Here is a 27,929-nt window from a genome sequence, read left to right as displayed (position 1 = left end):
CAACATGAGTTAGCGCAATCCATTGAACATAAATGAACAGTTATGTATTCATCGCGGCTGCTGTTTACTATTTTCACGTGGGTGAGCAGTGTTTTGCTTGTAATGATGAAATTATTTTATACGGCTACCAAGACCAAAGGCGCCGTCATGTGCGGTTCATGACTGCCATAACAGATTGATGAGAAACACTTCCTACAACATTGTTTATTGCGATCTTTGTCATACATGTCATTGTATTAATGCGGGCAAGGGACAGTCTCGTGTTTTCGTATTAATTTCATGACTTACAGTTATAATTAGGGAAAAGCTGACTCAATTCGTTTGCAGTTCTTGATTAAAGATAAATATGACTACATAAACATTGGTGGAATTACTAAGAGTGAGTGTGTGAATGAGCGTGCATGTGTAGTTTGAATCATAAATAAATGCTGTAATATCAAATAACCTGTTTATTTGTGAGATTCCATTAAATGTTCATAGCTTATTAATTCTTGCGAGTTTCATTTCAACTGCATTAACCGAGACAGCAACCTTAGTATTCCACTAGCCTGTCTCACAGTCTCTGAACCATAGTTCCCCTTTCCGCCCAGTCCTTACTGAAGTCCTGTAGCTCTAAATGTAGCAAGTCCAGGCTATGGGTCTGTTAACACTGACTTACTTCTAGCATTTGCATCTGTCAACTCTTAATTAACTAAGACGCTACAGAGGACCAAGTCATGTTCCATGTGTGTGAAATGTGCTTGAGCCCTTGTATGCAATCTTTACTCTTCAATAGGCAAGTCTAGGGATATTTGTCTTTAAGTCACATTATTCCAGTCATATCGTGGCGTGTCTGCTTAATGTGGGAGGAACGCCCGAAGTGATGCAGGTCTCAGACGTTCACCACTTCGGTGAAACTCACAAGCACGGGTATGGTGCTGACAAATCTAGAAACATAATCGGGGCGAAGCGGGATTCGAACCCACAATCATAGGTTTCTGGCGTGCCCAAGGGACGCAACTCTGCACAGCGAATCGCGGCGCCTTAGACGACTGGGCCGTCCGTGGCCCCTCGCCGCTTGAAGATTAGATTCGTAATATATCATTTTTAGTAATTCTTGGTCTGACTTGGATCCTAACTTTTTCAGACAAACATGACCACCTGTGCTCCTTTGTGACTGTGATTAAGACAGAATTGTAAAACACAAAACACTTTTGGCTGAGTTGGTCTTTTTTTGTGGCAAAATCACAAACTTCTTTTAACTGTGTTATTTTTGTACTTCTAAACAAACTGTGGAATTGTGACACATTTTGTTTACTGTAATAACATTTAGGTAATCATATCTATCGCTTTAAAAAACTTACAATTGAAAAAGTTTATGAAACTCATCACCAGCCTCTCTACTGTTACATGAACGCTTGTCAATGTGAGTAAGTGAGTTGGGTGTAATGCCGCTTTGAACAGTTTTCCAGTTATATCACGGCGCGTCAGCTTAATGTGGGTGGAAAGCCCGAAGTGATGCAGGTCCTGGACGTTTACCACAGTATGGTGCTGACAAACCAAGAAACATAATCTCAGCACAGCGAATCGAGACGCCTTAGACGACTGGGCCACCCGTGCCCCCTCTTTCCAATATACCAATGCAATCTTTACACACAATGTTTGTATCTCAGCATAGAAACATTCAGGACATCTTCAAGTATGTGGCAGATGTCGCTCATTTCTGCGTCACCCTTGTTACTGGGGCTCCTTTTGAATTTAAATGAGGATGCCTGTTTCTATCAAAATTATATATTTTCAGAGAGTAAGCGGTAGTCTCTCCCTATTTTAAATATAAACATTAGTATCTGAATGAACTGAGTACCCCGGTATGCATATGCATTTGTTCATCATTCTACTGTTCAAAAGTAGGTAACTCTATCTTCTTTATATTTTTAATGATTTAAACATTGTGGTGGTTTGCCTGAAGTTTAACCTCATTGGTGTTATAAAGTTTTAACAAATTTCAGATAAAGGCATTTAGAGGTGATACACATATAGAAGAGAATTTATGGATATCAACTACAAGAAGCCATTGACATCATTGACATCATTGACATCAGGAGACACCAACCAGCCATGAACCGTGACCTTTCATCGTTGTCGATACTAATTATCTAGCTAGCGTCCTTACTTACTTACTTTTGAGATTTAACGTGCGCTTTCCGACTGATGCGTATTTCGCACACGGGCCCGGCCAGGCCATTTAATGTGTTTCCGAAAGGGGCGAAAGTGGTCTGTGCAACCCAAGAGGGGGCTTTAGGGGTTGCTGATATAGAATTTGGGAATTATGAAATTTGGAATAGATGCCGATGGGGTTGGGGAGGAGAACTAAGGGAGCTGGGTATGGTGGATGTTTGTTTGTTTATGTGATTTTGATTTGGTAGGTTATTGTGTTTTTAGATGCGTTTTATTAGCTCCGTTTTTATTAAGAATACGCCTAAGGCCTTGAAGTTTTCTAGTTTATTTTGTGGGTTTAGTATTGCTTCTAGAGTTAGGGCCTTGTTTAGATTGAGGGTGGTTTGTAATGCGGTTCGATGAGCTAGGTAGTGTGTGCAGTGGATGAGTGCGTGTCCTGGGGTTTCTGGTTGTTTGCAGTGTAGGCAGTTACCTGTAGTGTGTTTTTAAAAAAAATTTAGGTGGTTATTTAGGTTGGTGTGTCCTGTTTGGAGTTTAGTGATTACTCTGTCGATTTTTTTGGATGGATGGAGAATTTTTGGTTTGGTTAGTGGTTTGCTGAGCACTTTTTTGATTTGGCTATTTGAGTTTAGATATAGGTTATGCCATTTTTTGTGATTTTTTGCTTGTTTACACTTTTAATTTCTGATTTTGAGATGGGTAAGTTTAAGCTTATTTCTGGGATTTTGAGGGATAGTTTAGCTGCTTTATCGGCGTTTTCATTACCGTATATTCCTACGTGGGCGGGTATCCACAAGAAGGTTATTTGTTTGCCTGCCTTAGTTAGGTCGTTGGAGCTTTTAAGTATTTGATTTATTAATTTAGGTCGGTTTTTGGTATTTTTGTTTTGGAGGGCTTGCAGTCCACTTAGGGAGTCGGTAAGTATTAGGATTCTTTTGTGTTTTTTGGATTCTTGATTATGGAGGGCTGAGGCCATGCCCATTGCTATTTCTATTCTTTTACCTATCAGTTGTAATTACCGCCGTTTGCCCATTGTCCATTGCCTATTACCAATCAGTGATAACTTAAGTCCTGGGTTCCAGCTGTCCATAACTATAAGCGCTAGTTAGTATTGTGTTGGCTTCCATTATCTATTGCTAATCATCTATCAGTGCCAATTGTCTGTTGGCTTTCCTTGTTAAGTTTCCACCTTTTGTTATCTTATTACTTTTGTTGTTCTTACATGTACATATTTTTGCTCTCTGTCTCATAGCATTCATTCACCTGATGAAGGAGTAAGCATATATCCCGAAACGTTGTGTTCCTCATCATAAAGATGTTGACTTCCATAACTTCTCTTCCTTTAATAGGATTTGCGGTTATTTTGTACACTGTGCACTGTAGGGTTAACTTCTTTGATAGGCATTTAGAAGTTGGAGTACTAAGTAAGGATTAGAATAAGGATGAACAACTTCTTTACTACATATCATACCCCCCGCGTACCATCATCTCATCAAAGACCCCAATCAGCCATAATCCCATTGTTTTCATTACTGGCTTCATCCTTTGTTTATGTCACTGACTTCACCGATGATTGTCTCACTACCCTTGTGTGTACATAACGGGCTTCTCTACTCCAGTATAACAATATCTTCTCTACTGTATAAACATTGCCTCCTACTTGTATACATACTTGTCAACCCCAATCTATATATCACTCGCTTGATAACAGAGTTAGAACCTACACCGAAACGTCGCTCTTGATTGTAATAAAGAAGTTGTTCATCCATAAATTCTTGTCCTTACACTGTATGGTTATCGTGATGGTAATTGTTAGACCGCCTCCGTGGTCTTGTAAAAGATGGTACTTGTTGTTACCCTGTCTGGCGCTCGGCATTAAGGGGCTAAAACAAGGAATGGTCGGCTCGGAGCAGTATACTGTGTCTGAGTGGGGTATTCATATTAAACTGCGGCATGGTATCTCAGTGAGCTAGCACTATAAATCGGCATCAGTCCGGGCTAGTACAAGCAGCCACACACACTCATACACGTGCATGCACGTCGCTATATAAGTGCAATAATCTTGGACGCGACATTAAACCCAATTTCACCTCAGCTCACCTATGGTAATTGTTAATTCCAGTTAACCTTTCACTTTACGAAGACCGCAGACAGGTTAATGTTTGCTTAAAAGAGCTCGCGGTAAAATAGTAAGTACAAGTAAGCAAAATGTAGTTTTCCGTTAACAGACTCCATGAAACATATAATAATGAAGTTACAGTCTGCTTTTGAATGTTAAATACCATCAGATAATGAATACAGACGTTCATTTACGGTTTCACATTTCTTGGATGAAGAAAAACGTACTTACTTGCAATGTGTCCATCATTAATGCTATTCCGTTAGGAGGAAGTGGGTGTCTCCCACAATTACCGGCGATGACACTCCGCTGTTTGGTGAAGTTGGTGCCGCTGAAGGAGACCTTGTACAGGATGGTGTCTGTGGGATCAGTTGACCAGAACCAGGCGAAGAAATCATCGGCAAAGCTTGAGATTGTCTATCCATTGTAATATAGCGAAGTCTGATCGTATTCCGAGGTATGTCGATAAGGTTTGTGTAACGACAATTAAACCGCCAGTGATGGCCTTATTATGTAAGTACTTATAAAAGAGAGAAACCAGTCCGGTCATTGACGGAAAGAAATCCGCTGGTCAGCCAGTGGGCAGTGGGACGCTTTGGGTTTGATGTGTGCAGGGGTGGGGCGAGGAGGATTCAGAAGGGGAGGGGAAGGAATGGTTGGTGGTTGTGCGTATGAACATTTTTTAATCATACGTTTTGGAAACTTTATGATTTTGCTGCACTCGTATAAGTAAACATCAAAACATAAAACGCTTTACAATGAGAGTATAACCACTCAACGCAATTTGCTAAATTTATTCCCCTACTTATTTACAATAATTTAAAACCAAATAGTCAATAAAAAGCTTTGCAGACATGTCAGCATAAAGTCTTTCCATTCTGCAGTAACGACATGGCCTAGCGCATGGAACGCCGTTTGTTAATGCAAAGATTGATGGTACTCAAAAAAGATGGAGACTTTAAAAAATAATTATTTGCAAATCGTATTGTTATCGTATTAAAATATTACCAACATAGGGATGAGGGGATGTGGGTACAATCTGTAACAAGCCATGCTTGTCTGTGGGTACCTTCTGATAATGTGTCGCGTTGCCCAGAGATCGTGGATAGTTTTTTTTGTATTCTGTGAAGCCCGTATACGCGTTCTGATTTTTTTCTTACGAAGGATAAAATGTGATTTTTGAAAAAATAATCGACTAACCAACGATCGACTGTAGTTCAAATAGTGAGAAAGGTTATTCGGAACCAAGATATACTTGAGATACCACTCCCTATTGAATACAAGGATGACTTCCAAACATCATTTTCCTTTCTCAAAGATCATAATGAATGACCAGTGTTTGCTGCTAAGGCACATTTTGTTAGTAATATTTCCAATGACACGGATTTGAGAAGTCAACACAATAGGTGCAGTGCAGTGCAATCAGTGCAGCATTTGAATTCTTCAGAGTGAGTGAATATGGGTTTACGCCGCTTTTAGCAATATTCCAGCAATATCACGGCGGGGGACACCAGAAATGAGCTTCACACATTGTACCCATGTCGGGAATCGAACCCGGGTCTTCGGCGTGACGAGCGAACGCTTTAACCACTAGGCTACCCCACCGCCCCTGAATTCTTCAGAACAGTGTTCAGAACATTGAACGGCAATGTGTCCGATCTATTTTTACACCTCCGTTTATGTAGGTTATGTGACCGCCAGTGTGTCGAACACGAAATACATTTCCTCACAGAATGTGAATACTACTCTGATCTACGATATGACTATTCTCATTTGTTTCCTCCAATACCTATTTGTCTAAGAAGTTTAACCCCAGAAGACCAATTTATATATTTTATGGAGAATGATAGTTTAGCTTTTCCCCTTGCCGCAGTTGCTACTGCTATGTATAAAAGAAGAAAATTTCAACTTGCATTGTAAATAGTGCACTTCTGATCCATAAGTAATTGTTATTCTTCCTTATATGATTTAACCACATGTTTATAAAACTCTAAATATATTCAGTTTGAATGGTATTCTTCCTTAAAGGATTCCTTAACAGTTTCAAAAGATATTATTAATGGGACAGTTTCAAATAAGTACTTATAAAATAGTTCTGTTACCACACGTTCGTACATATTTTGCATTTGTATCTCACTAAACGATGCTAGTATAATCTCTTTACATAAAACTGAGTTATTTTTTATCTCTCGTGTCTCATAGGCCAACTGGCCGGGTGGTATATTTTGTATTTTGTCATGTACTTTGAATGTATGTTTTTATACTGCGTGACACGCAAATAAAATATTATCTTATCTTATCTTCTATTTTTAGATTCACAAAAGGAATGATTGAGATGCTGGGAGAACTATATGAACGAAGAGTCACGGTCAAGCTATGTGCTGGTAAACTCGCGTGGCCTTGACGGGAACACTGACAGAATAGTTCATCCTCGTCTAGGAAAGGTTCTGAACAACATCAAGGATTTTGTTACAGTGCGTGGTAAGAGAACAAAACTTGATATTTGGTCGAATGTCCTGGTACGAAAGACCTGGATCCAGTAATCAATTCACGACCCCCATCTTAACCTTAAATTGCAACAATAGCTTTGAAAGTGACGGCCCCGGAATGTACATGCCTGTGCAAAACATTAGCTCAAAGTTCATCAGAGGACACTATGTCTGTAGAGAAGAGACTTTAATCGTTGTGCCACCATCTTCCCGAGGCAAGGTGAGTGAGCGAGCATGGTTTCACGCCGATTTTAGCAAAAGTCCAGCAATATCACGGCGGGGGACTCCAGAAATGGGCTTCAGACATGGTACTGATGTCGGGAATCGAACCCGGGTCTTCGGCGTGACGGGCGAACGCTTTAACCACTAGGCTACCAGAACTATATCTACAAGATGTTCAAATTGATTATGGTTATTCATAGTTCTTTTAACAATACACGATCTCGAACCTTCTAAGTTGTCTATGTTTATGATCGCAGCTGCTAACATATCTTCCCCTACTACCCGGACCGCCTCCGTGGTCTAATGGTAGAGCGACCGCCCGGAGAGCGGAAGGTCCGGGGTTCGATCATACCAAAAGACGTTAAAAGATGGTACTTGTTGTTACCCTGTCTGGCGCTCGGCATTAAGGGGCTAAAACAAGGACTGGTCGGCTCAGAGTCAGTATACTGTGTCTGAGTGGGGTATTCATGTTAAACTGCGGCATGGTATCTCAGTGTGCTAGCACTTTAAGTCGGCATCAGTCCGGACTAGTACAAGCAGCCACACACACACACATACACGTGCATGCACGTCGCTATATAAGTGCAATAATCTTGGATGCGACGTTAAACCCCATTTCACCTCACCTCCCCTACTACCCTAGACACCCTTATTATATTATTATTCTTTGTATAAGCAAACATTTGGTGTTGAAATGTATATTACAAGGCTGTCATGTGATAAAGTTTGAAGCATTATGGCACGTTTCAGATGTAGTTCTCATCATCTAAGAATTGAATCAGGTAGACATAACAAGGAACCTAGAGAAGAAAGAGTTTGTACTGTCTGTAAACATTGTTATATCGAAGATGAGTATCACTTTATTTTAATTTGTGATTGTTATCAAGTTTTGAGGTCGGAATATATATCCTTGCATTATTATGAGTTCCCGACAAGACATAAGTACAATATGTTAATGTCATCTACCAACCCATTTACTGTTAAGAAACTACCCATGTATATTCTGAAAGCTATGAATCTAAGGCAAAGTATGTTGGGATCTCCAACTCCCATTACCACACTGTAACCATTGTATCATGGGCCTATGGCCTACAATACATCTGAATAAAGTGAATGAATACCCTAGACAGAAATCAAAAGGGGGTATCGTCCTATGAGGTGTGGAGTATTGTCCGGAGGGGCGGTGTCCGGTGGGGAAACGTCCGTGCGGGGTAATGTCTAGATTCCGAAAAAAAGGGTATTCAGAGTATGTGCATGTCTACAATCTTACAACAGTAATTTACACCAAAAAGCATTAAGACATTGTACATTTTCTATTCAGCAAATATTGCCAATGATATTTGTGCAATCTCAAGTTATAAACAAATCGGCCTATTAACTCATTCAATTGTGATATAAACGGTCCAAGTCCTTGTGAATACAATTGGTATAATCATTATCTGCCTGTCGTGTCATAAGCAGTGTTCATAAGATCAGTTGTTTAAAATGTAATACATAAGAAAAAAATAAAAGTCATAACCTTCCAATCAGAAAGGTCCCCCAACCCAACACACACCACACCAATCTACCCCCCACCCCCCTTCAACCCAACACCCCTACACACCCACCCTAACCCACCCACGAATTACAATTCCGACTATGTCATAAGCATGTGTTCATGAATCACTGTTAGATAGTGATGATACCAGGAGTTCGCGAAAAAGGCGAAAGAAAAATGAATGCCAAATGTTTCTCCATAGATCAGTAATTAAGCTATACATGCACCTTTCAAACAGACATCGTATTTTTTCTTATTTGTGGGTTAACAAAGGCACTTAACACGTTAATAGTCTGTGCTGCCCTTTAAAGAGTAGATGCTTCGTCAGACAGACAGGTATTGTATTTAAGTCTCACCTTGGCATTACATAAAATCGACATTTACATAAGACATGACAAACATAATGCGCAGGCCATTCCAAAGCACGGATAAGAGACTTAAAAACTTTAAGAGTATAATACATAGAATTTTATAGTCATTAAAAGTTATAATATCAATTTATAGATGTATTATATACAGGGTTTTTAAAATCATTTATAAAAAAAATATATCGACGTCTTCTTATGATATTAAAACAGGTTTGGGCGCAATAAAAGTTCAAATGAGGTTGAGTAAGGAGTACTGGAAATTTATCTGCTTCGGGTAAAACAGAAATTTGGATTAGAAGATTCTGCTTCATTAGAGATCTTTCTAGATTCTCCTCAGATCATCATAAATTGGACAGTTTAGAATAACATGCAACTCGTCTTTAACACAATTGTTCTCACACATTGGACACAGTCTGTCATCAACAGGTATATTTTCATATTGTCCAGTTTCGAGTACATGTACATACATAGTTGAATGTTCGTTTACTTCAACAACTGCTTAAACATGTTATGTTTATTTTGCAAGACCCTCTTGTGACAACAGCCATTGAACCACCATCAATAACATGATAGTTTGTTAAGCAACGTTTTCTACGCTTCATGACAGTGTCTGAAATTATGGTGACGCATTAGTATTGGCAAAAAATAACTTTCATCCTATTTTAGACGAACTGTTGGAACTTTCGGATTTATATACTCGTATATTCTGCATTTCATCAGTACGATTTTGCAGAAAACGGACTGTAATATAATGTATAATGTGATAGAAACTATAAAGAATAAAATATTTTGTCACTTAACGTTGAGTGGAGGCTAAGTAAGACAGTTATTGATATGATGATATTAATGAATGCCACTAAAACTAAAACAACAAATAGTTCTTGGAGATTTATACAAGAAACTGCACTCCTGAGTAGATTCCCAATGTTTTTTAGTAACACAAGACCAGTGATCATACCAAACACTAGGATTACCAATAGCAACAAACAGATTGTTATTTAACACAGAATCAATTCGAGATAACATTAGAGGCAACAAGACTAAATCAGTATGTAAATCCTGGTTGTACTGGAAAATATACCACAATGTGTCAACTGGATTTCGATTGATTTATGTGCAATGTGAAATTCACTGAAACTTGAGGTAAAACTTATTGATTTTATTTACTGTTGGCAATAGATTCTTGTGTTGTGTGATCTCTCTTTGTTGTTGGATGGATACTGTCTTTAGGATCCAGACGTAACAACTCTAGTTTTACCGGCTGCCTGGGTGAGCTTACAATGTGACTGAAGGGGTTAGCTTAAGATTACTTAAAAACACATATGTGACGTAATTCTATTGTTTGAAAACTCCATTACTTTTCAGGAATGGAGAGTTGTTTGTCAACTATACATTATCGTAAACCAACATTTGAATTAATTTCCACTTGGAATAGACGGAACTATTTTTTACATTTATTGACAAGTAAATAATTTCAATTTCTTTCCGAAAACATGTGTGGCCAGGGGGGTTCGAACCCGCATCGTTTGATTTGAGAACGTGTAATTGTCAACCTCAGCTACAGCAGCACATGAAGAACTCGTGTGAAATTAACTATTAAATATTTTCATAGTTTTGCATAATACCTAAAAGCTCAAAATAATATGTATATAATATTGTGTTAGAGCAGGTTACCTACAACAATGTTCATATTTACAGCAATGAGATAAACCTTTGGCGATAAATACAAATCAGGTAATATATATCCTTGTTAGGGGCTCTATATTTCCTATTATTCCCGTCAGCATGTATTGACAATATGCAAGCAATAGATAAATACAAGTTTAGGACCCAACGAAATTATGAAGAGCCGTGTACCATGCGTTGTAAATGTCAGCTCGCGACGGAGCTTTGCGCACGTGCAACTGCGGCAGAGAACGCATTCTTCGTGCATCCCGCAAGGGCGACTCACGCAGTATAAATACAGACAACAAAGAGTTCTGGTTTATTTTTTCAAATATTTTCCACAACAGAATATTTTGTCAAAGTGTAAAAGTAGGGATGAGTTTTAAGTAGGAGATTATCCTCGTAACTCTACATTCCTTAAAAATAAAGGAGCAGAGGCCCCGCAGGACATTCCCCTCTACATAAGTCACTGTTGAAAACACAATGCCAAAAAAAGTACTAGAATCTGTACTTTACTAAGAAAGTGTTATCTCAAATATAACATTAGTTACATTTGACCACTTTCTAAATGGCATTGTGTATTCATGGCTTTCGGCCATGGGAGCCGTGCCAATTTACACTTGCCAGGGGGGTACTCAAAGTACGTGATCTAGACTACCAGTTGTCGGACTTTCATTTTTTGTGGGTGGCTGAGTGGGTTAGATCGCTGACTTTGTGTGCTGGCGATTAGGTGCCTCACCCTGGCAGGTGTGAGTTCGAATCCCGGACGGGACTCAACCCCAAAAAGTACTAGAATCTGTACTTTACTAAGAAGGTGTTATCCCAAATATAACATTAGTTATAAGTCACTGTTGTTGTTGTTATTGTTTTAATTATCGATGTGACTGTGTTGAATGGACGTTTTAGTTCACGTATTCCTAGCTGAAAATTCAAACAAGATGACTTCTGTGGCATGTCCGTGGGACAGTAATCGTTTATTATTCAACATACGCACATGTATATATTGCACTGGTACACACCCTGGTACGACTTGTATCAACTGAAGGACGTGGTGTCGAATTACCGTATGTATACACTGCGATGAACTTTGGCATCATGTAGTTGACACCGAGGTCTATTTAAACGTATTCAGTATTGCAATTAGGTAAAATTACTGAACAAAAATAGCTAGGGATCATGTGTAGTTTGGGGATACGTTTTAAAGTGAAGACTGAGTACACAATTTAACCAAATATATCCCCCAAACTATTAATGATCCTTAACTGTTTTTGTTTACTATATAATATGCATATTTCGTAATTAAACCTCGCACAAGCAGGAAAGGGATATAATTAGCGTTAGTGTATGTAAACTTCCGGGCAAAAGAAAATACATTCTTGAAAACTCGATTTGACTAAAAATTACAAACGTTATTAAAACATTAGGAGCCTGACGTATTGTGAGATCGTTATTGATATGATGCATGCCATATCGCCGATGATACCCGTATCAAATACATCAACATCCAATAACCATTTATTGTTTGCTTCAAAAATGGGTGTATACTTACTTTTGCTCGGCAGTGTATTTATTCAATAAATATTATCAGATGAGTGGGGTGGTCCTGTTTAGTAAACAAAAGCGAATAAGGGAGATAAATATAAACATAAACAAATACAAGTCATAAGAAATAATTTTGATGAGACAAATTTTTCAGAAAATCTTACATAAAACAGCATTGGAAATTCTAAATGTTGAAAGGTTTATACTACACACTGATTTGCTAAAAGTCAGGATTCACAAATCTACCTTTAGCTGTGTGTTAGGCAGAATACCTTTTGCCAGCAGTCACTTCACATCCCTCTCCGTGGTAATCAAGAGTTATGTCCCTTTCACCAGACAATACACGCAGTGCTATTCTTAGCAGTGTGTGGGGGTTTAATGTTAATTCACTCCGTGTCATTTGGGTTTTTTTCAGGTCGTGATGGACAGTTCTGAGTGTGTGTGGTTTATTTATATACCAAGGGATCTTCATTTATCCACTCAGTGTCAGAAAACAATGAATGCCGGATATCACGAAGGCGCTGTATTATCTATATGACTAATGTGATTATTTTTAATATTTCGTGGTTTAAAAGTAAAACAAAAATAGTTTATCAAATTAGCTTACATACACCTACATAAACTTTAATGAAGGCAATGTTAGCATCAGCGACTTAGAGAACCCTAATTACATTTGCATTGAAGTATTGCTGAAGTAAATAGAATATAACAAACTTTATCAACACATTTCTAGGCTGGAACCATCAAACACGGGTTTATACTTTCTCCTGCCCGACAGTTTGGTTGTGAAGACTACAATGACCTATTTCCCGAAGATTACAATAACCTTTTTCCCGACGACTACAATAACCTATTTCCCGACGACTACAATGACCTATTTCCCGACGACTACAATAACCTATTTCCCGACGACTACAATAACCTATTTCCCGACGACTACAATAACCTATTTCCCGAAGACTACAATGACCTATTTCCCGACGACTACAATAACCTTTTTCCCGACGACTACAATGACCTATTTCCCGACGACTACAATGACCTATTTCCCGACGACTACAATAACCTATTTCCCGACGACTACAATAACCTATTTCCCGACGACTACAATAACCTATTTCCCGACGACTACAATGACCTATTTCCCGACGACTACAATGACCTATTTCCCGAAGACTACAATAACCTATTTCCCGAAGACTACAATGACCTATTTCCCGAAGACTACAATGACCTATTTCCCAACGACTACAATAACCTATTTCCCGACGACTACAATAACCTATTTCCCGACGACTACAATAACCTATTTCCCGACGACTACAATAACCTATTTCCCGACGACTACAATGACCTATTTCCCGACGACTACAATGACCTATTTCCCGAAGACTACAATGACCTATTTCCCGACGACTATAATAACCTATTTCCCGACGACTACAATAACCTATTTCCCGACGACTACAATAACCTATTTCCCGACGACTACAATAACCTATTTCCCGAAGACTACAATAACCTATTTCCCGACGACTACAATAACCTATTTCCCGACAACTACAATAACCTATTTCCCGAAGACTACAATTACATTGACGTCAAGAGTTTTTGACACAGAAGGGGCGGTCGGGTATCCTAGTGGTTAAAGCGTTGGCTCGTCACGTCGAAGACCCGGGTTCGATTCCCGACATGGGAAGCCCATTTCTGGTGTTCCCCGCCGTCATATTGCTGGAATATTGCTTAAAGCGGCGTAAAATCATACTCACTATTGACACAGATTGTATTGTAAACAAAAGTAAAGAAAAAAAAAGAAAAAACAATGTGAATAAAAGCGACAAAACCCTTTTTTCTATTCACAAGGTTGTACGATGCCGACTACATCATTGGCATGCGTTTTATGAATCACTATCACATAGTGATAACACCAGGTGTTTGGGAAAAGGTGAGCGTATCCTGCCCACCTGTATTTAGCCATAAACAGACAGACTGGCAGATACTGGTATTTTAGAATTATAGCCCAGAGGACATGAGGAGATACTATTATATCTATGCAATAATAATTAGTATATAAGCAAATGAGTTTTTAAGAAAAAAGCATGTCTTTTCAAGATGAACCCATTACTAAAATTCAAAAGCAGGATAAAGGCTGGGTATACATGTTGATAGGTGCGAATATATGGTCGTCTACTTCAGGTATAAAACTGTCACACAAACAAAACGTTGCCTCCACTTTCTAGTAACTAACATTTCGGCTTCAATTAAAAGTGTTTCTCGGTAATGGGTTAATGGGTTTATTGAAACCATGTTAAGTGATGACAGAAAAACTATTTTTATCTTTAACTTTATAAGAACGTCAACTGGGCACGCATTGAACTCTGCTCTTTCATACAATGTCGTATCATTGGTGCTCATGTTATAGTGAGTGAGTATAGTTTTACGCCGCTTTTAGCAATATTCCAGCAATATCACGGCGAGTGACATCATTTTATAGACAACAGAATCTGATTCATATAACGCTAGACATTGAAAAAATATTTTTAGTGGCTATTGATATGACTTTAAATGACGAGACGATGCTAGAGAAACAGTTCCATTTTTAGCTTTACTCGAACACCTTCTGAAGGTCAACATTCGAATTGTATCGACTGTATTTTTAAAATATGTGTCAAAAAACGGAATTTACAGAAAATTCGTAACCTTTCGACCTTATAGTCCACCAAGAAGAGATTATACAAGACGAACATTTGCTTTTTACATGCCAGTATTGAAACTGTACATCTTTATATTGCTGCCTTAACATGCTAAATACTAACATGAAAATGTGTGCATTCCAGACCAACGAACGGACAATTTGAAATAAGAAACACCCAATTTTTTTCCCCGAATTATCATATAGTTTAAGAATAATATAGCAAGCAACGAGAAAAATCAATTGTAAGTATTACTAATCTAATCCAATATTTGATACAAGGACAATGGAAATCTATGCAAGGGTGATGTCAACCTAGTTATCAGGAAAACGGCGCAAGTTTTGAATATGTATATTTTTTTACATATGCGGCTAGGTTATAAAACCGGCATTCGTCTGGACTAGTACAAGCAGCAACACACACGCGTGCATGCACGTCGCTATATAAGTGCAAGCATCCTAGAAAATCATGTTAAACCACATTTTACCTCACAGCGCCATAAATTAATCGCAGGTTGATTCGCCATGCCGAAAACACAGACCCCTTCCCCTCATGGGTACAATGTGAGAAACCCGTAACTGGTGTATCGACCGTGCTGGAGCTAAACAAGGCAACAAACGTCGTAAATCAATACACGATTACACCCGTACCCTACTTCTTTGTCAGCGCTATCCTACCATCAAACCCCCTGATATCTGTCGGGTTCATCATCCTGAAACCAGTATCTAGCGGAACAAACGACCGAAGCCGCGCCATTGTATTTGTAAGCCACTGTGGCCACTAAATGTTTCTGCGGAATGCCAGGTGAGGGAGAGAGGGTCAGGAATAATTTCGAGAGAAAATGAGCCATACATCTTCATCAAATATAATTCCTTGAATATCAGGCCACATGTGTTTTTTTTTATCTGCTGTGACATCTTTGTTGAAATTCATGCCATACTTTACTATCTAATAAAACGTTCTTGAAGAACACCTACATGTAGGTAGGTAGGTAGGTAGGTAGGTAGGTAGGTAGGTAGGTTTATCAGGCCTCAATTCCTCATGTTATATAATATATCTGTAAGTAAATTGGTTCAAGACTATTGCACTTATCCAGCGTTTTGTGTGCGTACGTGCGGGCGTGCGGGCGTGCGGGCGTGCGGGCGAGCGTGTCGGTTTTATAGTGCTCGCTCGCTCTCTTAGACACCATGCCGCAGTTTGACATGAATACCCCACTCAAACGCAGTATACTGTCAAGTCAACCAGTCACTGACCAGTCGGAATACCAGGAAAATGAATGAATGACCGTAGCATCAATTTAATCTCTTAAATACGTAATACTGACTAAGTGCGTGAGTGAGTGTGTTTACGCCGCTTTAAGCAATACTCCAGCACTATCACTACGGGGTACACCAGAATGGGCTTCACACGTTATAGCCATGTTGATAATCGAAACCGGGTGTTCGGCGTGAAGAGCGAACGCCTTAACTACTGGGCCATCCTACCGCCCCACTGCCTAAGAAAGATGTAATTCCACCTTCCTGCACTAGTGCTGTAAAACGTCCGACACCGACCCCACTTCGTACCGGTATGTGGGGTCGAGATGTGCCGGCGTTCAGGGTCACTAACGCTGCAGTGTAGATATTACCAGTAGCATGATATTGTCACGGGATTAAGTGAGAAACAGTCGGCTGAAGGGGAAGTGAACTTTTTGACACTGATGTTAGTGACTTTAAAACTGCCTTATTTCCTCTTAACCACAAAAAACTCAAGTTATGGTCAGTGACACATATAAAGTGATACCATATTTATTTTTTACATTTTACATTTACAATTCCATTTTTGGAAACAAATTTGAACTACTACGATATTTGAAAAGCATTACATTTGTATATTGAGCCGTTTTAAAATTGTCTACACAAATTTTGCGTAACGTTGGGTAATTATCTTATGTCGTCATATGGCTGGAGTGGTTACAGGCCGGCAAAGCCACATTTCGAAAATACCGCTAGACACCGCTGGAATATTGCTGAGTGCGGCATTAAATAACAAAAAAACAAACAATATTACGCATACAGGTAACATTAACAGGGATATTCAGACAAGGGGTTATAGTTTGAATTGTAGCATTAAGCTGGATGTGAAGCCTATTTGTGGTGCCTCCAACAGTGATATTGCTGGAATATTGCTTAAAGTGTAATAACGTCATACTGACTGACTCACGCAAACCGAACATGCACACTCTGTAAATAAACATATAGGTACAGATGCGTAGAATATTGGGTGTTTAATCAGAGGAGAAACGTTTTTTTCACATCCCAAAGGACATTTGCATCCATAAAACATAATGTCATGTCTTTGTTGAGTTTCATTTAAATTTGAAATAATTGAGATATGACGCACTTTCGGTGAAACTCATCCGGACAAAGACAACTGTTACAGAGATAATGTGCCTTAAGTACACTGCCGGGCAAAGTAAAGTAAACCCATGTTTGATGGTAGCTAAAAATGAAACAAGCAGGAAATAGTTTTTCGATGGTGATGTATTTGATATGGGTATCATGGTGTTTTGGACCTTACGTTTGCAGTATTTCGGCGACTGTTTTCTGCATAGTAACGTTTTAAAAACGTTTTGTTTAAAAACATTTTTTGGACAAAGCCGAGTTTCAAGTTTGTATTTCTTCTGCACGGTAGTTTGTGGTTTCTTCCTTCTGTGATGAGTAACAATTGAGTTGGGTTTAACAACGCTTTTAACAGTATTCTATTTATGTCACAGCGTGTCTGCTTAATGTGGGAGGAAAGCCCGAAGTGATGCAGGATGTAGACGTTTACCACTAATTTTGTGAAACCCACGAACAACGATATGGTGCTGACAAACCTGGAAACATAATAGGGGCGAACCGGGATTTGAACCCACAATCATAGGTTTCTGACGTATTCAAGGGACGCAACTGTGCACAGCGAATCGCAGCGCCTTTGACGACTGGGCCACCCGTACCACCTGTATGAGAAGTAGTTACGTTCAGTCATACCTGCATATAAGGCAGCAGTCATACGTTTTTAATTGGAATTGCGGGGAAAATAGATCTCAAGTATGGATCAGGTGGACAATGCGTGTGCCTGATCAGTAACTTGACTTGGCTGCTTCTCTTGAACAGGGATAGATGGTCCACCTTAGCTGTATGTAGCGGCAACTATGCTCGCCCGGAGCACGTTTGTCCCACGCATACACGATCTGCCTCTTTTTGATGGACATATATTTTTTGTCACCTGTATTCGTGATATTGTGTTTGGGTTTCGTTGTCATTTTACCGTGCGAAGATGACACAGAAGCTGCTTCTGTGTGTTTCTGACATGGGCAGTTCCGTTTGGGGGGTTTGGGGGTTTTGGGGGTTTTGGGGGTTAAACCCAGCGTTCAAGATTAGTGCATTTACATAACGACGTGCATGCACGTGTGTGTTTTAATGCTTGTACTAGTCCGGACCAATGCCGGTTTTATAGTGCTATTCCACTGAGATACCATGCCGCAGTTTAACATGGATACCCCCACTCAGATCCAGAATACTGACTCCGAGCCGATCAGTCCTTGTTTGACGAAGGTCTGGCAGGGTAACAACAAGTACCTTTTTTCAACGTCTTTTCATATGACGCGACCCTGGGATAGAACCGCCGACCTTCCGCTCTCCGGGTAGACACTAGACACTAGACCACGGAGGCGGATACTCCGTTTATGAAGAAGTATGGTTCAGCGAAGAACCGGTCGAACGGAACCAGTGCTAATCCTACAGGAGTCGTTATGGATAAGTTGTATTCAATGAAACCACGTTTATGTGGAAACCTGACCACCAAGGGCAACTACACCAAGGTACAAAGGGTTTCAGCACTAGGGAGCTTTCATTTTATGGAATTGTAATTCAGAACGATGTATCCCCTGCATTGAGATCCCTGAAACCAGAACTCTGCCTGTGTTGTATGATAAACGGGAATGCCGAACTTTAAGGGAAACAATTTTGATTTCTCACCGACCTCGTGCTAACCAAAATAAAAATATAAAAGAAGCGTAGTGTATATGCGGCTCAAAAATTGCTAAATAGCGTCAATGACGTCATTCCACTACACAGTGGGAAGACAGGTCTGTCCTGTTTCCAGGAAGGCGTGATCACCATGTCACTGCCAACACACTCAGAAATTACCTGCAGAACGCCAATGGTGTTAACATTTCTACAGTGCGTAATCGTCTCCATGAGGCTGGTCTCCGTTCACGGATGGCATGCTTTCGCGTCCCACTGACCCGAAATTACAGGCAAGCACGTTTGGATTGGGCAGAAGATCACGTCAATTGGACAGACTGGGACTGGGGACTGGGCTCCATGACTTCCACTGATGGATCGAGATACTGTCTTAACTTCGCAAATCGTTGTGCCCGAGTGTGGCGTATTTCAGGATGCCAACGTAACCGAACATGACAGCTATGGAGTGGACTCAATCGTGATTTGGGGTGGGATCACTAGACCTGGAAGAACCGACCTCCATGTCCTACAGCGGGTCACGATGACAAGTGTACGCCACACAGATGACATTCTGAATGAGTACGTGGGACCGTATGCTGGTGCAATCGGACCGGACTTCATTCTCATGGACGCACGACCTTATCGTCCCAGGGTCGTTGATGCCGGCTGATTGACGGTATCACATCCATCCTTATTTGGGAATATGTAAATGAGTGCATGTCTGACAACTGTGATGCGTTTAAAGCACAGTTTCCAGTGCACGTGGAATTTGAAGTCTCTGTACAAGAGGCACCGTCTCGAATCTAGGGTTACTGGTTGTAGTTCAGCTCCTCATTGACGCGACCAAACGGGGTATCGTGTGGACACAATGTCCTCTCGGTGTGGATATGACAGATGTATGACCGACTATCGGGGTTTAACATTCCGCTCTGATTTTTCCATCTTCGCGAGGCAAGGGGGTTAACTGACTATAAAGATCCATTGAAAACAGTGGAAGATGGGTTTTCTGATACACCGCAACACGACAGTGTGGGACATTTGGTTAGGGTTTGGATACGGTCACAGCCGTTAGGCTATATTATTTCCCACATGATTGCACCTGGTCTGAGCTCCCAAGAGTAAATAAGCTGGTGTGTCGCATGCTTGTTCATTGTCTGTGAGACCGCCTTCTTGATCTAGTGGTAGAGCGTAAGGTCGGAGGTTCGATCCCCGGCAAAGTACTAATCCCTGAACATCCCTGAACATACAGTGCCAATCGGTCAACCAATATTTTCTCATTCTTAATTGACCCGTGTAGAATAGGTCTACAGCAACCATGCTTGCCGTAAAAGGCGACTACTCTTGTCGTAAGAGGCGACTAACGGGATCGGGTGGTCAGGCTCGCTGACTTGGTTGAAGCATGTCATCGATCCCCATTGCCTGGATCGATGCTCATGATTTCAATCACTGGAATATTGCTGAGTGCGGCGTAAAACAACAAACCAACATCATTCTTAATTATATATTCGACTGATTCGGATGACGCCGTTTTCGCTCTCTGAAACAAATGAAGTTATGATGCTGTTGTCTTTACAAACATAGGTGATGAGGAACGCGTTAAATTCTAACCGCTCCCTTCCCCTTCCGTCACGACATTGACAGCCAACAGGTTGTCAGCGTTATGAAACTCTATACATGTGAGCCCTAGTTGCACTCCATTGTCTGTCATACACACCAGCTTGTTAGTGATAGAGATTGACTTGAAGAAAACAGTTCGCTATTGTTTACACATGCTAAGGGTGACAGCAGCCGTTTGTCTCAGTCGCAGATGGCGACTTTCTCACCCGCTCTTACAAGACAAATGCCTACGTGGTCCAATTACGTCAACAACATGCTTGAAGGATATTGCATACACCTGGAATTTACAATGACGCATTGTTTTTTTTAGAAACTATCACTTGAAGAAATGTTTTGTCAACTACTGTGTACAGATCTCGCACCGACATATCGGCCGTTCAAACATCCAAAACGGTTTGCTTATGGAACACGAGGCATTCCAATGTCGGTTCAAACTGATATTGCAACTGGACAAAATGGAATGCATTAGTTATGGTGCATGAAACTGATTTTGGATTGGTGTATAAGATATTTATTTTGGTTGTTGTACCTGCTTTCTTTCGTCAATATAATTTTTAACTGTTCGCCTGGAATAGACTTAAATATGTGTACCCATACAATGAAAACACCAGAGAGTAACCAGCCTTGATTACCCGCCGAGACAGATTCCAAAATTATAAGAATGGATCACTGAAAATCAGTGAAACCAGAAGTTCATGAAAAGGGTAAGGATGTCCTGTTGGCGTTCTTCATCCCTGTCAAGAGAATTCGGATTATTGTCAATAAACTTGTTTGATTCGATTTCAACGACCCATAAACCGAAATTAAAATGTCATTATACTGATGAGACGGTTCTCATGAACAAACTGATCAGGCGTTGCGTCGAGAGTTGCCTCCCTTAGCTGTTTAAATGCTCTGGTCATGGGTTCGAATCCCAGATTCACCCCGAGTTTGACATTGCACAGTGAACATAAAAGCTCGAGGGTTTCAGTAGTAAACGTGAAAGATCTACACCACTTCAGGCGACCATGCATATCGTAAGAGGCGACTAACGGGATCGGGTGGTCAGACTCGCGGACTTAGTTGATATATGTCATCGTATTCCAATTGCGTGGATCGATGCTCATGATGTCAATCACTGGATTGCCATGTCCAGACTCGGTTATTTACAGACCGCCATCAAACAACTGGAATGTTGCTGAGTGCGGCGTTAAACAAAAAACAAACAAACAAAACAAACAAAAACTACTTCAGGCTTTCGTCTTACACGAAGCTGACACGCCATGATGACAATATAATACTGTTCGTAGGGGCATTAAGCATTACCCACTCACTATTTCTGTGGGAAAGTGACGTGCATATCAAGTTTTATTGGCATCGCTTATTTCCTTATGTAACTGCCATGAAATGTCCATCACGAATACTTGATTCGTTACACAGAAGTCGTAAACTAAACTGCGCTTATCTGCTTGACTAACGATACAAACAATGGCAGCTTCTGTAGAGTTGTACATTGCAAGAAGCCAACCAATCACATGCCTGTCTCTCCTCTCATCGTGTTAATGGGCAATTGAATAATTTAAGTTTGATAAACATAATATATGGTTATTGGTTAAGGGTTCAGTTCTCAATAGAGCAGGTTTGGGCAGTGTATGTAACTGACCACTCAGGGCTCGGTGGCGTGAGTATTGGGTTTCTGAAACAAGATCAGACATGTGAAAGAGACAGTTCACCTTGACCTCAACATGAACAACCGACCTTTTCTGGAGTCTGTTATGTCGACACAACCCAACATATCCAGTTTACCTTGCTGTTTAGTCAAGGGATCAAGTCAACTTCAGTGGACCCCCGTTAATCCAGACAGGTCAATTGTAGGTTACTTTGCCGGGATTACAATAAAAGCGACAAAACTATTTCTATAGTCATTATAAATCCCCAGATGTATATTCGCAGAGTTTCAGCCTTGCCTCTAGATCCAGCTAATCGGGCATAAAACGTATTCTGAATTATTGAAAATGGACAAAATGATAGAAAGAACTGCAATATATTGTTCAATAAACATTATGAATAAAATCGACAAAACCATTTTAATATTCAGAAGAAATCTCTGCTTAAAGCAAAGTCCAGTGTACGGTTCCGACTATATCATAAGCATGTGTTTATGAATCACTGTTAAATAGTGATGCTACCAGGTTGACGGTTCACATGAAGAAACATGGGGACATATGGTACAAGTCAAAATAGGGAATGGCGTCGTGCATAAGTTTTGTCACTGAAGCATCAGATTTGGAAATGTCCTCCATATTTCTACCATAACACTTTTTGAAAGCTTTACTGATGCATTGAATGCTATAACCCTGACCAAACAACCTTTCAGGAAGAGTCGAATGACGCAAACTGAAATCTTCGTATAAAGGGCATGCACTGGTATAGTGTATGTATAGTTCAGAACAATCTTGATTAGCGAAGCATACGTACAAAATGTTGCATTTTGTTAAGAGGTGCTCGCAACAATATCTATGCGGTATAACAGACCCGGGTGTACAGGAATTCAACGTAACAGAGCATGTCTTTAACTTTATCCCAACTTGGTTTATGAAATTGTATGCCATTTGTATGTTCATGTAAATATTCATAATATTAATTATTGCTGTGATACATTCATTACAAATGTTCAGTAGTCTCATGGCGTCTTATATTTTTTATCAAAAGTGGATGGGGTGTTACTTATATACAAATCTCTGTATCAATAGTGTATACGAACAGTTGATAACACAACACAGATAAAATTTTCATCACACCAGATGACCAACCATTATTTGGTAGCGTTTTTCCGGGTTTTATTGTTGTTTTTGTGGGGTTTATTTGTGTGTATGTACTTTTGGTATCTTTTGGGGCATATAGGCTAAGTTGGAATATAGTTGGAGTAGAGGCTAATTTCGAATGTAAATTTGTTTCACCATTTCACAATTGTTTGTGTTTGCAAGTTACCATGTAAGTTTAATTTCATTTATTTTACCAAGATAAAAAAAATGGTGCCGTTTTCGCCAGGCAATAGTAGCGGTTTTCGCTTGAGGCGAGGTGACGTTATCGCCAATCGGTGCCGTTTACGCCAGGTGACGTTTTGTTGAGGTGTCATTTTAGCTACAACCCGTGGTATTCGTTAAATAGAAAGAACATACCATGTTACATGGTTCAGGTAGGTTTACCATTCTGAACAGATCGTGTCTTTCAGCCGAATGACGACTAGTGAGCGACTGAATCTTTCACAATACTACCAGAATTCATTACGTGTAAGCACTGTCTGAATCTTAAGATTGACGTTCTTATTGTTTTGGTCAATTTCGATGTATTCCAATGCTTTTCAGTTGACCATTCAATTATGTCACACATCTGTGAAGGGTGAAAGTTGAATTTGCCCCAGGCTAGAGAGTATTGAATAAGGGTTAATGCGATCCCGAAACACACGCTGTGAAGAAATAGTGCCTGTGTTTGGCCTGGATGAACGTTGGATGTTTCTGTTCGGTTACATAGCACCACCAGCAGAAAAATATATTCATAATAAAAATAATAATATATAATTATGAAAAATAATATGGACTATTTTGTTTTAAATTCTAACATTTTAAAACATAATGATGCCTTGTTCATTCGAACACGGGACATGGCGAGGTGGTGATAAACAATATGTCTGTTAGTTTACAGAAACTAACTGTCACAATTGTCACATACTCTTCTGCAACTTGAGGACTGTAACAATGCGTGACACAGTTAATAGAGTTGTGTTTAACACATCCATGGCACGGATATCCCAGTATTCACACACAGACACAACCTGTCTCGCGTCATCCACCAGACCCTCACAATAACAGCACTGTCATGATATCATATACCAAGGTCTATAAGACGTTGTTGAACTATCAGATCCAGCATATGTAAATATTTAACTTGCATGCATACATTTGTACTCATAGCTCAACATATATCATATTTCCGTTCAGTATAGCATAGTTTCCTGAAATATGGGATCATTAAAGCACAGTTCACAGTTTTCAAATACACGTGTTTATAATTACAAAACAACAACAATGAATACGATAAATTAATGTACACACGTTTTACGGGCGATACATATTGGGTAAGACTTCGGCCCGTGTCTCCCCTTAAAAATATACATGATTAAAGGGATTGAGTGGCAATGCATACATATATAACTTTCGGAGAGGAGAAGTCTTTCCTTGCATCGCATATCACCATCTTCAAATTTATTTAATTTATATAAATAGTCGTCGTTTCTTACCTTTCTGTATAACACGAATATATTATATCCACCGGGTCCTTGGTTGAGTAAGGTATCCTTAAGTCCGTTCATTCGCCAGGGCACTCTAGAGTATATCTCCTTCTGCTCAAAGATCCATGGGAATTGTTTCGCTCACATGTATAACCATCGCTATCTACTATCAACTGAGAAAGACACCGCCTCTCTGAAGCCAAGCAGGCCTCACACCGACACACGGGTAGACGAGGCTGATAGAATCGACTGCAGCAAGGAGATTACAGATCGTTCGGGCGAGACAGCCATCAGATCATCAAATGACTGCTTGCTGTTACGCTCCAGTGAGTGTTGAATAACTTTCCTTTGAAGGATGTGTCCGAGTTGAATTAACAATGTAATTACGTCAACAGAAAAATGGGGAACAATGCATGCAATATGCTGTCACCACACGTAACACGGTTCACTATATGAACAAGCACAGTTCACTCAATGTATGTTTCGACAAATGGTTAGGGGGAAATGGTTGCCCGAGGGGTAAGCCAGGGGTTACATCACCGTCCACCCCACTTTCCCTTCACTGCTCTGAGTGATGATCAGCGACCCAAGACAACCTACTGTTACGCAATAGCGCTTGTCGAATCTAGAATTGCTTCAACACGGGTTGTGTGACATATGGTATTTGTCTAACGCCTTGTGTCGCTGTGATATGCTTGCTTCAGAAGCTGAGCAGGTGATGATATGGCGTTTATATACAAGGAGGGGGGGGGGGGGGGGGGGGGGGGGGGGTAAAATCGGGAAGGGGTGATGAACACAACAGGCCACAAGCTGCAGTTTACTCCATAACATAATATGGCACAAATAACGACCAGACTTATAACTAACATCAACATTTATGTTGTATTTGGGGAGGAGAGGCACAGTCGTCTAAGACGCCGCGAATCGCTGTGCACAGTTGAGTCCCTTGAGCATCAATCTACAACTGGGTTACAATGACATGCATCAACAAGTCAGTCTTACCACCCGATCCCGTTAGTCGCCAGGATGCTGTGATTCTGTGTTCGAATCCCGGTTCGCTCTGATTATGTTTCTAAGTGTGTCAGCACCATACTCGTGGGGGGTTCGCTAAAGTGGTAAACGTCTGAGACCTGCATCACGTCCGACTACCCCCCCTTCCTCCGTGGGTATTCCAATTAACGCTATTTAAATATGTGTAAGAAGCGCCGACAACGCTGACAACAAACTGCAGCGACGTTTCGCATTTTCGGACCTCGATGACGATCAACAGACACTGCATCCACGTTGCTTGACGGGGCGGTCGGGTAGCCTAGTGGTTAAAGCGATCGCTCGTCACGCCGAAGACCCGGGTTCGATTCCCGACATGGGTACAATGTGTGAAGCCCATTTCTGGTGTCCCCCGCCGTGATATTGCTGGAATATTGCAAAAATCGGCGTAAAACAATACTCACTCACTCACTCACTCCCCACGTTGCTCGACGCATATGATTTAGGGTGGATCAATTTGTCAATACAAGGCATCTGTGCCTGACTAAAGAAAGTTGTATACTGGTGTCAACAGGTGTATACTGTCTGACCTGCGTAGTGTTGCGTGGCGGCGAATTGCACGGTACTGTCATAGCATCGCATGGGTACAGCACACAGAGCACATGATTCAACGAGGCAATTACTCTGACGCATCTTTCAACACGGTGTTTTAAATGCACTTAGCATTCCTCAGTAATGATGATCTCAAACATCCATTTGTAGGGTTCATCTATCTTGAAAGTGAAACGAAAAAGTGCCACGAAAAAGTTTGTATTGTGTAACAAACAACGCTATAAAACCTTTCTACGTTTTTGTTGTTGAAGAGAATTTATTAATCTTTCCCCCACAATTAATACAACACCACCACCACCACCACCACCAACAACAACAACAACAATAATAATAATAATAATAATAATAATAATATTATTATTATTATTGAGTGTACAAACAGTACATGGCGAGAAAGCGAACACAAGTGTTGTTGTTGTTGTTGTTGTTATTATTATTATTAATAACACGGCCATGTACTGTTTGTTTGTTTTGTTTGTTGTTTAACGCCGCACGCAGCATTACTGCAGCCATTTGACGGCGATCTGTAACTAATCGAGTCTGGACCAGACCGTCCACTGACTGACATCATGAGCGTCGATCTCCGTAATTGGGATACGATGACATGCATCAACAAGGTCAGCCTGACCACTTAATCCCGTTAGTTGCCTCTTACGACAAGTAAAGTCGCTTTTACGGTACGCCATATACTGAGAGTACGCTCTGAAAACGACCTGCAGACACGTGACGTAAACAGTAGGATTTACATTCATGGGTAGACGCAGCATGTATGTTTCCAAGGCAACCGAATTCTGTTGATGGACAGTGATTTATTAGCGTAGATGACGGTGGTCATCACAGGACGGTGGTCGTTACATGACGGTGGTGTCTCTGACGGCGAGACTGTTGCACCAAGACCGCGAAGACTCGGGTAGAGTTGATCCTCAGCAACCCATGCTTGTCGTAAGAGGCGACTAATGGGATCGGGTGGTAAGGCTCGCTGTCTTGGTTGATGCATGCCACCGTATCCAAATTACGTAGATTGATGCTCATGATATCAATCACTGGATTGTGTGGTCCAGACTGGACTATTTGCAGACTGCCGTCATATGGCTAGAATATTGCTGAGTGAGGCGTTAAACGACAAATAAACAAACTCACTCACACCACAACCTCTACTACAACTACTACACTTCCATTCCAACAACAACAACTACTACTACTACTACTACTACTACTACTACTACTACTACTACGACTACTACTGCTGCTGCTGTTGCTGATACTACTTCATACACTATGATGTCGACGTTTCTGCAACAACTTATTCCACTAATACGACGACGACAACCACAATTTAGACTCAAACTATTTTTTGACTGCTGTTACTGTTTCGACGGTTGCTACATTTTTATCTACTACAGCGTCGGTTGCTACTACTTCATTTCCACATGATAGATAAATACTATTGTCAACTATTTCATTTCATGATATCTTTATGACAACGTGCTGTGCTCTGTAAACGAAGGTATAAAAAGTTGGTTTTTTGTTGTTTACATCACATTCATCATACCACATAAAAGTTAATTCATGCATAATGGAAATGTCTCCACGTGTCAACAACATGCTAATGGTCCCTCCGTCGCAGTGACCGCGTGTGTTTGTGCAACAGTCTCCGTCACT

The 27,929-nt window shown here is 40.4% G+C and overlaps 1 protein-coding gene across 2 annotated transcripts in view; it reads right to left on the bottom strand.

Annotated features, from left to right (window-relative positions):
* The window catches only part of LOC124114876 (contactin-like), a 109,244-nt gene extending 83,975 nt beyond the window's left edge, over window positions 1-25,269 (bottom strand). The window contains exons 1-2 of one of the 2 annotated variants that reach the window (XM_046475679.2): window positions 24,678-25,269; window positions 12,107-12,160 (exon numbers count right to left, since the gene is read on the bottom strand). The gene's annotated coding sequence lies outside the window, so the exon portion shown is untranslated. The remainder of the gene's footprint in view (window positions 1-12,106; window positions 12,161-24,677) is intronic. The other variant, XM_046475671.2, reaches the window with a different exon arrangement.
* Between the last annotated feature and the right edge of the window lie 2,660 nt (window positions 25,270-27,929).

This window comes from Haliotis rufescens, unplaced genomic scaffold (genome assembly GCF_023055435.1).
Source record: "Haliotis rufescens isolate VD_foot unplaced genomic scaffold, xgHalRufe1.0.p SCAF_4, whole genome shotgun sequence".
Classification (NCBI taxonomy): Eukaryota; Metazoa; Mollusca; class Gastropoda; order Lepetellida; family Haliotidae; genus Haliotis; species Haliotis rufescens.
This window is presented reverse-complemented; position numbering and strand designations above follow the sequence as displayed.